The 12384-nt window shown below is 37.4% G+C and overlaps 1 long non-coding RNA gene across 1 annotated transcript; it reads right to left on the bottom strand.

The window, feature by feature from the left end:
- Positions 1-5578: 5578 nt before the first annotated feature.
- On the bottom strand, positions 5579-7807 carry LOC141345101 (uncharacterized). Its single transcript, XR_012356936.1, has 3 exons — positions 6667-7807; positions 6072-6152; positions 5579-5963 (listed from the first exon to the last, which is right to left on the bottom strand). It is a non-coding gene; the product is annotated as an uncharacterized lncRNA (long non-coding RNA).
- Between the last annotated feature and the right edge of the window lie 4577 nt (positions 7808-12384).

Raw genomic sequence — 12384 nt, 5'->3', positions numbered from 1 at the left:
CCCTTTACCATGGACAACAAACTGTGTTGTCACATTTATGCCTAAACATTTTTTTATTTTTGCCCCTTTCTATATTTACAACATGCTTGTGTTAGGTTTTGATGGTACTGTGAGACTCTGAAGACAGAATACAGTAAAAATTTACACAAATATTTTAACGTAACATGTCAAGGCAACATGTTTATTATTTCTGTATATCTTTCATTCTTTCTTTCTTTTCTTTTTTCCTTTAGCAAAATGATTTTGGATGAACTTGCATTTAATGTTGGGAAATAATGATTCCTCGTCATAATGGTTTTCTTTGTCTTGCTTGTCTATGTCCCTATAATCTGCTTATTCCATAAACAAGTTTCAATTGTTATACAGCACCCTACACTAGTACACAGGCATATGTGGGCATAGTTGTTTTTTTCTCAGCCCAGGGCTAAAGACCTAAAATTCCATTTTCCCCTGTGAATCATATTTACTTTCCAGCGATATCATATACTATTTGAACTGAACTGTATGATGATATCACTGAATTCATTGATGAACTGCCTTTAACTGGAAATTGATTGTTTACAATAATGCGTTACTTACACACTATTGTCCTGTTTAAATACTGTGAAGTTGCTTTGACACATCTAAAACTCATGATTATTTAGTCTTGTAGTTGATTAAGGTGGAGCTCATTTTGAACTATTTTGTAGATATCTACTGTATCTAATGATTATTTTCAATATGAGTTAGTCTGCTAATTATTTTCTTAATTACCCAACTGATTTGGTTTGTAAGTATTATGAAAATAGTCAGAATTACACATTACCAAAAAAGAATACCATTACACATCCTGTGAACAGTTCAAACCTCAACATGATTAAACATGTCAAGCAACTAAAAATAAAAAAAATGCAATGGAACTATGTAATGTTTTTACATTAAAATGATCAACAAACTTGATCAACTTATGATCAACAAATTAGTTGCCAAATAATTTTTTTGCCAATTGGCTACTTGTTTTGGCTGTACTTATACTGTAAGTATGAACTACTGAGTAGTTTTATTTATACCTATTATTTATTTGTACCTTCATGTGCTGTCAAGTTCAGTAAAAGCTTTTTTTTTCTTTTAACTGCAGCCTAGTACAACTAAAAAGTGGCATGAAAAGAAACAAATCATTGAGAGAGCAAGTACCTCAAATCTATACTTTAGAACAGTACAGTACTTACAGCCTTACAATAATGCACTTAATTTCCACCACTGACTGGTTGTAGAGGCATGCATGCATACATTTTTATGTATGTAAAAAAAAAAGAGAATACACGTTGATGCACAAGGTGATGAAAAGCATATTTTATTACACTCTTTAGAATCAGGGTTTAAGGTCAAGGCCACGGTCAAGAAAAAAAAAAAAGAGGTCACTGTTGATTACAGTTCGTCACCAGAAATTGTCATAGTCATCAGCTGACGACTTGTTTAAGAAGTTCTCTGCTCCAGACAAAACTTGCAGGTAACACTCTCTTGCTTGCACCCGCATATCTCTGATTTTATGTAGCTTTCTGTGGATGATGCTCTGCAGACCTTTCAAACCCTCTTCACTTAGGCCACATTGCGAATCTTGAAAGAACAAAAATATAACAAAATAACATTAGGCCTCCCTTAGAAACTTTAAAAACATTCATCATTGTTGTGTATGTTTATTAGGGCTGCCCCCTAATAGTAACGCAAAAATGTTAGTCTGTTAGAAAAGTCATAGTTGGACTAAACTGGATTGACTGTGTAGTTGCAGAAAAAACAAAAATACAAACAAACTCCACAGAACATGGTGATGGTTGGTCCCTGTAATTATTAGATAGTAATTACATATAAGTGTAATGAAGGCTTACACAGCCACTTATGGTACAATAAAATATGTTTTCATTACTAGGCAACTTTTTACTTTAATGACATGTCATATATGTAGTTACAGGAATATGCACTTTAGTAAAAAAAAAAAATCAGACTCTTACTAACAGTGAAATAAAAATAGTCTGACAGTTGTAATGGCTCAAATAACTTATTCTTTCTCAGCCCTGGATCTGACTCTTTAGTGAGCCAATTTTCCAGGAAAATATTTGGTCGGGGGCAACCCTATGCTTATGTTTGTGCTATATATTACAAATACATACTTTTCAGTGTCTCAGAGGCAAACAAGCAGGACAGTTCTCTGATTGTCTCAGCACGAGTTGAAAGATATTTCCAATGGTGGTCCATCTCTGCAACAAGAATCTTCTGCTCCTCCTGAAGTCGCCTAACTGACATGATGATGTCGAATGCCTTTCTTTTTGTCCTTAGGTCAACAGAGTCTAGAATGCATGAGAAAAAATTATGACAAACTGACATTGAAGGCATTGTGGGTAATGTGGGTAAGTGTAAAAATATGCATGTATACGAATTGTGTACATACCACTGTGTGGCAGCTGCCATGGCCAAGCTGTCTCACCAGACAAAATGGTTTCTAAGCACAGAGTGTCTGTGTTTGGAACCATTCTGTTGTATTTCTCTACAACTGATGTCAGAATCCCCTTCTCCTCCTTGATCTTGTGGCGGATCCTGGCACGACCTTTGTTGCCATCTGTATCTTTATAGAGACGCTGGGAACGCCTCTTGATACTTGCCACCAGCACCTCAATTCGGCTGGCCAAGGCATCAACATAATTTGTGTTTGTTGTTGTTGTTGCTGAAAAGAAATAGGTGGGACAAAATTACAATAACAGTAACAATTACAATTATTCACGACTAAATCTATTACTAGAAATATATAAATACTAGCCATTTCCTCACCGTCTGCCCACTCCTTTACATCATTCACTCAATCTTTCCAATTGGCTCTCTGTCACTGCCAGTTCGACTTTCATGGACTCTAAGTTTTGCACCTGGCTTTGTAGAGCTTTTGTGGTCTGCAATGACAAATAATCACAGATAGTACAAAAACAAGAACCAAATGTTTAATGCACAGCTTCAAACACTAATAACATACATTACTGAACATCTAAAACAAATTCCACTGATGTCATTACCTTCTGATATCGACGGGTCAGTGCGGTGGCCAAATTGTTGAACTTTTGCTGATTCCAGCGCATGGCCATGAGAGTCAGCATGTCTGTGCGTCCTGCAAACACAGAAAATATCATGTTACTATATTCCCCCTACTTATTATGTAATGATGTAACTAGTGAAGTACTGTATGTGGTCATTTTACCTGCTTTGGACATGTGTTTTGTGGTCACTGCAATCCTGGAGAGAAAAGCATTGCACTGTTCCACCTCCTCCCCTAGTGTTAAACCAGCCCCATCCTGATACGCCCCACTCCATTTCACCTGATTAGTAGTAATAAAAAAAGAATGTAAATAATGCTGAGAAAGTTTTTACATTCATTTGCAGATGCCCAGTTTTGATAATCACATAGCAAAGTTCACCTACCTTTCATTTAAAATCATGGGCTTTGGCATGGAATACTGAAAGGAAGGGCTTCATGTTAAGAAGGTGCTGGAGCTCTGGGCAGCTTTTTGCAACTCTTTGGAGGTAGGGCCAATATTTGCAGGTCACATCCATACAAAAAAAAGTGATTTGCCTACTGGCCAGCTTTTCTTGTAGGTACAGGGGATATGCAAAAATTCCCCCCCTGTACATATTTAAAGCACAGAGCAGCACTCCATGCCGACACACCGCAAGCTCCAGTCCCTCCTCATCTTGCTGGCAGATCTTTGGGAGGTCTCTCTGGCTGCTGACCACTCCCCTCCACAAACACCTCTTCCACTGACCTATAATATGGAAAAGGGTTGAAGAAAAACAAGACTCTTCTAAACAAACTCTTGAGTAGAAGATAATGTAGTCCTGTATGTAGTCTAATCATCTACAATTTTACATGTTTGGATGTCTTGTGAATATAGTCCACAAATCTTGTCACATCTTCATCCTTAGCTATAAAGACGTCTTCAAAGATGGCCTGTTCCTCAGATCTAAAAAACAAAAAACAAAAAAAACAATAATAATAATAATTTGTTGTAATTGTAATATAATTTTACTTGGTGCACATTAAAGAGCTATTTTTTCTTATTAATATTGTTTCAACAGTGTGACATTATACACAGTTTGGAGTACCTAGCTGCATTCTTGAAACGGTAATGCTTGCGGTTTCCATCTACTGAAACTGCCAGCATATCTGGGGTGCACGCAGGACAGATGAAGGGCTCTTCCTTGCAGATTTTGTCCACCTCATATCGCACAGCCTCCCACTCAAAAAAACTTTTCTGAAAACTGTCTGTGGAGATCTTGCTAGTCTATTAGAAGTAAGGAAAACAACGGCTAATAATGTACAACAAATACATTAGCATCAAACAGCTTTTCAACCCACAATACAAAGAGATTAACAACACTATAGGATAAATAAATTCAATACTTACACGACCAAAGCGGACAGTTCGCTGATCCAGCATTCTTAAAAATGCTTGGCAGGACAGTCCTGGTGCTGCCATCTTCATTTCTTCAAATGAAAAAAAGACATCTGTGGCATAAATTGTGGAAAAGTGAAGGGTCGCAGGCCAGTAATCGCTTCGATTTAGGTCGACCACTCCAGCAGCCCAAGTGGCTTGGCATGCCTCACAACTCAACTCAGGCATGCTTAGATCATATCGTCCTGGAAAAATCAAAAACAAATCCACTTTAATGTAAACCTTATGTGATTAATCAGGGTTTGGATTCTTAAAATATTTTTTACATAATTTCATTTACTTTTTGAACATTACTCAAAAGTGTGTATATTTTACAAACAGACCTGTGCTCCCCTATGAGAGAAGAGCATGTATAGATGTTTATGAAAGTGAAAGTCATGACATATTGTCAAGTATGGTGACCCATACTCGAAATTGGTCCTCTGCATTTAACCCATCCAAGTGCACACACACAGCAGTGAGAAGTGAACAAAGACACACACACACACACACACACACACACACACACACTGTGAACACACACCAGAACAGTGGGCAGCCATTGCTCCAGCGCCCAGGGAGCAATTTGGGGTTCGGTGCCTTGCTTAAGGGCACCTCAGTCATGGTATTGAAGGTGGAAAGAGCACTGTTCATTCACAATCCCCACCTTTAATTCCTGCCGGTGCGGGAATCGAACCGGCGACCTTCGGGTTACAAGCCCAACTCTTTTACCATATAATAACACTTATCTTTACACCCTTACCATTCATTGTGATCACAGCAACATTCTTCCCTGGGCTGACCCTCAATGACTCTGGTGAACAACTGCAAATATTGTCAGGAATCTCCACAGGTACAAGCCTTACTGGAAAAGATCAAACATGTGAATTAAGATCATTTGTATTGACTGAGTAATACATTGTAATGCTTCAATGGTAATGAAGAACATTGCTGAAAAAGTATGCAAGAGTTGCTCAAAAAGCTGACTGACACGGAATGTTCTCATAAATTCAATATCAAACAATACGAAACAAAAAGGCATTATTTAAATAGTTAAGCTTATGAGGCCTAACGATTCTCAGAATGATATTTATGTTGTACAGTCATAAACCAGGACTTACCACAATGGGAAAGAGCCTTATCTACAACAAAAGTTGTTGGAGGCAATGGCTGGTAGAATCCAGCAGTCATGGCATCTCGGTTATGGAGAACATGCCTGGTGTGCATGCTGACATCACAATCATCACAGAAGAAGGGGCGTGGTCGACAGTCACAACAACGGACAGCAGCTGGATTGCTCCCACACTGTTGGCAGATGTGTGTTGCCACATTTTCTTGTGCCACAGCTGTGTTCACCAGACGGGGTCTCTCTGCCCTCCACCTCTCTGCAAAGAGACTTTGTTGTATGCTCCAGTTTGAGGAAGCTAGGAGAGGATCTCTTGAGTTTCCAAGAGGTGATGCCTCATCATCTGAGGTATCGCTCAGTGAGTGCTGGAGATCTTGCAGAAAACACTGTTAAAATAGTATGGAATATTTAAAAACAACACTTATATATTAATGTGTACTGCTTGGAGTGCCTTTGGATTTTGAAAATGTAATTTACACAAAAAAAGTACACACCAACAGTCTCTGGAGCAAAGGTCACCTCACAGTTAGTGTCAGGAGCATTGATGGGACGATCAGTTTTCCGAACGTGATCAGCTGTACCAGATAAAAACAACAAAAAACAACCTTTATAACATGTTCAACTTGTCCCAAGGTTAGTAGCACAAATTTACCTCCCTTATTATGAAATGGCATAAGCTCACTGTTTAACGTTTAGCTAGAGAAAAGGACTAGCAGACATTTATTTTCCAAACCCACATGTGGACAGTCCAATTACTTGCAGTTATCTGTCTATAAGTTGTCATATAGATGATAAAAGCAAATAAGACTGCTTGCTGTAAAAGCAGATCATTTAAAAAGAAACAAGCTGGTTGGCCACTGACAAGACACTCAGAACAAACTGCTTCAAACAAAGACCAATAATTTAGTGTAGTTTATACTGCTTTACACAAACACTGTATGTAAACAATTTATTTTCATGTCAAAAATCAAGTGAGCAGTTCTGGTTTGATTGTTTCTCTGACATATTCCATGTTTGATACATTCATGAGTGCCTAAACAATGTAAATAATTAATATATTTAATATATTGAATCTACAATTATACTGACCTTTATTTGACTGATTCCTGCTTGACCTTGGTCTTGCATAGACAATGGTTCCATCAATGTCTCTTTTTCTCCAATGCACCCTTGGTTCAGGTGTCTTTACTGGTGCTGCTTCCTCCTGTTTCTGCAGCTCACCAAGCAAGTCATCAAGACTCTGGAGCTCATCGCTGCGAGTTCATGATGATCAACCAGGTTATCCAGCTTCATAAACTGTTCTTGGAGTTCTGAATCACTCATGGTGATGGGCAGAAACACAAACAGACAGACAGAAAGACTCACAACAAAGATGGACAGATATGACAACTACAGATGTAAACAGACAGAGAGAGAGAAAGAGTGAGTGAGCTACAGAGAGACAACTACAGGTTAACAAAATGGACGTGGCTCTTAAAAGTGCCTTTGGTTTGTGTGTGTGTGTGTGTGTGTGTGTGTGTGTGTGTGTGTGTGTGTGTGTCTGTGTGTGGGTCGTGTTAAATAAAGGAGAAGTGAGAAGCTGGTAAATGTGAAGGACCTGGTAAGAGAAAAAAATCAGAATTCAGAATTTCTTACAATTTTACCAGTTATTTTTTCATCAGTGTTGGCAGATTAGGCAGTTTTTGACTGGTTTTGAGTTGTACTACATGGGATAAAATGGGCTTGGACAGGTGAAATTTTGATAACTCTGTTATGCCAAATGACAGACATGGAAAACAGTTTACAATGTCGAAACAAAGTAGCCTTCTTTAGAGAAGAACACTTAATTTGCTTTATTATGACATATTAAATAATTGTGATAAGCCACAGTATTGTCGTAGCTATGAATACATTTGTATTGTGTACCATTGTTAAGATTTGTGTTTTTACTATATAATTTTGTGTGGATTTCTAACAATTACTGGAAAACAAACCAATCTGGCAACACTGTTCCTCATCTCAACATTTATAATTGGCTGAAGTGTTGTGAGCTACTGTAATATGAAAACACATAATAAAAATCATGCAATCTCCTATCATATTACCTTGCATTATTATATGTGGAAAAAAATAAACAAACTTGAATTTAATTAGCTAACTTACTAGCATACTACACATATGGTGCAGCTAATTATATTTTTATAATGTCTGCTGTCATTTACTGCATCACGAAACTACTACCTTGCACTTCTAAAGGTTCTAAACACAACTTCTTGACCTGAAACTGACTTTTTGTACCGAAAATGTAAGAAATTGTTCACATCTATATCAATTAACTGTTCTACTTACCGAGTGGAAAATCGCAATGCATCTTGGGATCGCGCCATACAATGACGTCAGCTCCACAGATTGATTGATTTATTAATAAATAAATAAAAATACAATATAAATAATCAATCAATCAACCAACCAATAAACAAACAAACAAATAATTAAATAATAATGATTATTATTATTAATCGCATTGCGCTGATTAATCATTGATTAACCAAACAAAATCACAGCACATTACATACAGTACGCTTATCAATATCAATAAACCTCCGATAAAAACTAGAAAACACCTAAAGTGCTTAGGATACTGGTGTTGCTCGCGCTATGGAGCGTTGTTAAAGTCACCACTGAACACTGTTTCACAGACAGCACTTTGATATCAGACAGCGTTTATTTTATTTTAAAATAAAATAAAAATCAGTTGACGAGCTAAATAAATATGACCTTGTGGCCGCCAACTGACTAGCCCTGCCATAACTTATTTATTTATTTTTTTATTCCTATTTATCGTGGTTACGACCCGTGCTTAATATACCTAACACGTCAATTTCAACGCCTCAGGCTCCGGTACAGATTCTATAGGGAATCCCTGCACGTCTAAATGTGACGCTGAAGGGGTACCCTGTTCGTCAATAAGTGACGCCGAGGGTTCCTGACCAAGCGTCAATATATGACGAGTTGGGAGTGAGACCATCCATCCATCCATCCACCGATAGCAGCGTCCATAGCAACCAAAACGTTGCAGTTTCACATTATTCTGGCGAGATCTGAAAAATCTTCACAACAACGAGCAAGCGAGTGATTGTGTACATTGACTGAGTGAATATTATGAAAATAATATATATATTTCTCGCTAGAAATGTAATCAAAACTTATTTTTATGCAGAAACTAATTCTAAATATTGAGTTTTTCACTAAAAATGAGAGAAATGTCCGCCATGTTTTTTGTTCTCACGGTCGGAATCTTGAAAGTCACGTGACTTGGACGTAAAACAATAGGAAAAGAATAGGCAAAAAAAACGTAACAGTCATACAATTCAAGGGCCGTTATTGTAACCCCTCTACGTTTTGCACTTTGGACCAACGTAGTCAGGGTACGTTTTTATATGAGACTGGGTTGGGTGTTGAACATGAAACGTTAAGCAGTCTCATCTGTTCTCTTCCACATATTAAAAATTAAAACGTGAACAAAAATAAATGCAATTAAATTAAAATATAAAAATTTAAATGACGGGTGATAAGGATGAAAGGAATTTTTACGTCCCTGTCCGTCAAAATGACGGGCAATGTAACAGTCTAATGCAACCTCTGATTTGTATGTATTTTGTTAAATATCTAAACATACAAAAAATCAAAAGAACATGGTATCTGCTTGTAAACAAAAACATTTTATTCTAGCCTCATGCATTCTTTTTTTTTTTAATACTTGAATATGGATAAGTTTCATATATAATAAAACAATAGTAATAATAATAAATAAATAAATAAATAAATTTTGAACAAAAAGCTTAAAAAAAGACTATTTATGATCATCAAAATGTACACCCCAAAGCTTGACAGTCATTATTATCTCTTCATGGGTCAACATTTTATTCCATAAGGTGGCACAGTTTTCCATATCTATGGTTTTGATGCTGTTTTATGTCTGACGATTGTGTTAGATTACATGTGGAAGCATCTGTTGTTTCGGTTTCTTCTTCACTTGTGTTTTGGAAATCTTGTTCAGAAGATTTGCAATAGTGCCCCTAGTGTATAACAATGAAAACACTGATTCTCAGAGAACAAGTATAGCTTACAAGTATATAAGTTATAAGTATATAAGTCAAGTATACTTTAAAATGTAGTTTTAAGTATATTTCTGAGAAGTATATAAAGTACATTTCTGAAAAGTAGACTGAAAGTATACTTTCTAATATTTAGTTTAAAAGAAGTATACTGATAGCAGACTTGAATAAAGTTCTTTTTCGTAAGGGCATCTCTCAACACACACATGTAAACTGCACCATGTGTCCTATCAGTGTTGTCAGGTCAGGTGTGACAGGAAGCTATAGAGCCTGACATTACCGATCTCATACAGGTAATGCATGCATGTGCAGTAAGGATCTGACCTGGATGCTGGGGTTTTTGCGACCAGTGGGAATATGTTTGTGGTTCAGTACAGTGATGCGGTTAGCTGAGCCATTCAGTTTACACACTCAAGCTTATATTGTCAGGGGAAAAAGTGCTAGTGTGAGTTGTGTGTGAGTGTGTGTGTGTGTGTGTGTGTGTGTGTGTGTGTGTGTGTGTGTGTGTGTGTGTGTGTGTGTGTGAGAGAGAGAGAGAGAGAGAGAGAGAGAGAGAGAGAGAGAGAGAGAGAGAGAGAGAGAGAGAGAGATGAAGAAGAGAGTGTTAGGTCAGAAACTCCACACATGTATAGTACACAGATGTGAATGCATCACAAGTGTGCTGTCCTGCTTTATGTCCCAGATGTATGTTCTTGCATTACTGTGGTCGCAGCAAATGTCAGTACTCATTGGTTGCTGGAGTTACTGAAAATGTCTGTTAGCCAAGGATATATGGCTTGACAAATACAGTTTTGTTTCCTGTGCTGACATTTTCCCTATTTAATAAGGACGGTGGAGCAAAGAATATCAAAAAGCTCATTGGCTCATTCCTTTTTTAATAGTCAGTTTTTTATTAGTTAGTTTAGAGCACAGCTGTGAACCATGATTGCTTGCTATTGCTTGTCGGGAGCAAGTGGTATTAGAGGGAGAGAGGTTCATTCCAAGAGACATCTTTATTGGACAAAAATGTGTATATGCCTATTAGTCCAAAATGATTCATCCGTATTTTCAGTGTGAATTCCCATAAGAGAAAAACTATAAATTTGAAATCCATAAAAACAAACAAACATGGACTAAAAGCAAATAAAGTGATATTTTTATGGGGTCTTTAAATCACATGTTATAATTCAGGTAGATATATTTTAAACATGTTGACTGTTAACTAACTTTAACTTTCTTGTCAAGCTTCTCTTCAAACTGTTGTGCTGCCATGATAGTAGTTGACCTAAAAGAGAAGACAACAGTTTGTGCCAGGGCTCTTCAGTTCAGGGTGGCCATGACCCACAGAGTTTAGTTTAAACTTTGATTAAACAGAAACAACTATCAAGACCTAGGTCTTCCTTACTATAGGTACCTCCTTACTATATAGTAGGTGAAAAACAGTATGCCAGATGAGTAGTATGTCGGAATGCTTTCTACTTCCAGTGACATTCTAAAGTGTGCATCTAGAGTTCTCATGGAGTTCATGGCTGTCCAGAAAAGGATTTTAATAATAGCCCTTGTTTATGGGGTTCTCCCCAGCCTGGCACAAATGGCTCGATTAGTTCCAGGTTTGATGAATGTCCGCCTTCCGAAAAACGAAATGTGTTGTGATTGGTTAGCAGTCCCACTGTGTTGTGATTGGCAAACAGCTTCCACAGTGTTTCAGCCCTGCCACACCACTTCCCAAAGCAGCAAGTTCCGTGTACAACTATCGTCAGCCAGGCGAGATTGCCAATACATGATATTATCATTATAGTGCTAATTTAATTATTTACATGCCTGAAACCAGCTCCAGTATAAGGCAAATTAAGCTATGACACTGTATGATAAATAAATCTTTTAGCACACAGTGCACGACGCGACAACTGACGATCGTCACTCTAGTCAATGCTTGTGCTTACATCAGCCGCAGCTCTGCATGTGTTTCGACCCTCTATAACGCACACGTCAAAGAGCAGGTCATGGCCACTTTAGTCAATGCTTGCGTTTATAATAGCTGCCCTGCAGCTTGCTGAAGCATCCCAGAAGCGGCTGTCCATGTTCATTTTAGTTCTTGAAAAAGGGATTTTTTAAAAACTAAATATCTGCCTTTGGAGTGAACTTTGAGATTTGTAACTTTGTAAATGTTTTATTATTATTTTTTTTTTTTACATTTGTTCTTAACCTTGCTCTAATCTTATTTAGCGTATTCTATATGAGCAACAATGTGCCTGAAGTTAGTCATTTGCATAAAATGCACCCAATCTATCTCCTTTAATTTGCCCCATTTTGTCACTCTCTGCAAACATACGATGCTCTATAAAGATGCACTATGGCATAAAACTGTAGTCAAAAAGTATGCGGATGACTTACCACTTCCAATTAGATTCTGAAGTGTGCATGTAGGTTGTGGCCAACCAGAAAGGGAATTTAATAAAAGCCCTGGTAAATGGTTATGTCTGCTCATGGGTGAGTTGTGGCAGGACTTGAAGGAATGAAATGAATGCAGGAATGAAATGAATGAAAATGAAAAACATACTTGCTTTGCATTAAGAGTTTAAATTTGAACCCAACAATGTGTGAGCTGTAAGTGTTTGCATTTACCTTCTTTGGGCTAGGTTTGCATTTGTGCTTTGAACATTAACTTCTTTTTGCATGCTTTTGCTTCCACATGAGAATTAGCAGAAGCTGATTCACCGACCTGTGGATG

This window comes from Garra rufa, chromosome 11, assembly GCF_049309525.1.
Source record: "Garra rufa chromosome 11, GarRuf1.0, whole genome shotgun sequence".
NCBI lineage: Eukaryota > Metazoa > Chordata > Actinopteri > Cypriniformes > Cyprinidae > Garra > Garra rufa.
The sequence above is the reverse complement of the archived record's forward strand: the minus strand, read 5'-3'. Positions and strand labels throughout refer to the sequence as shown.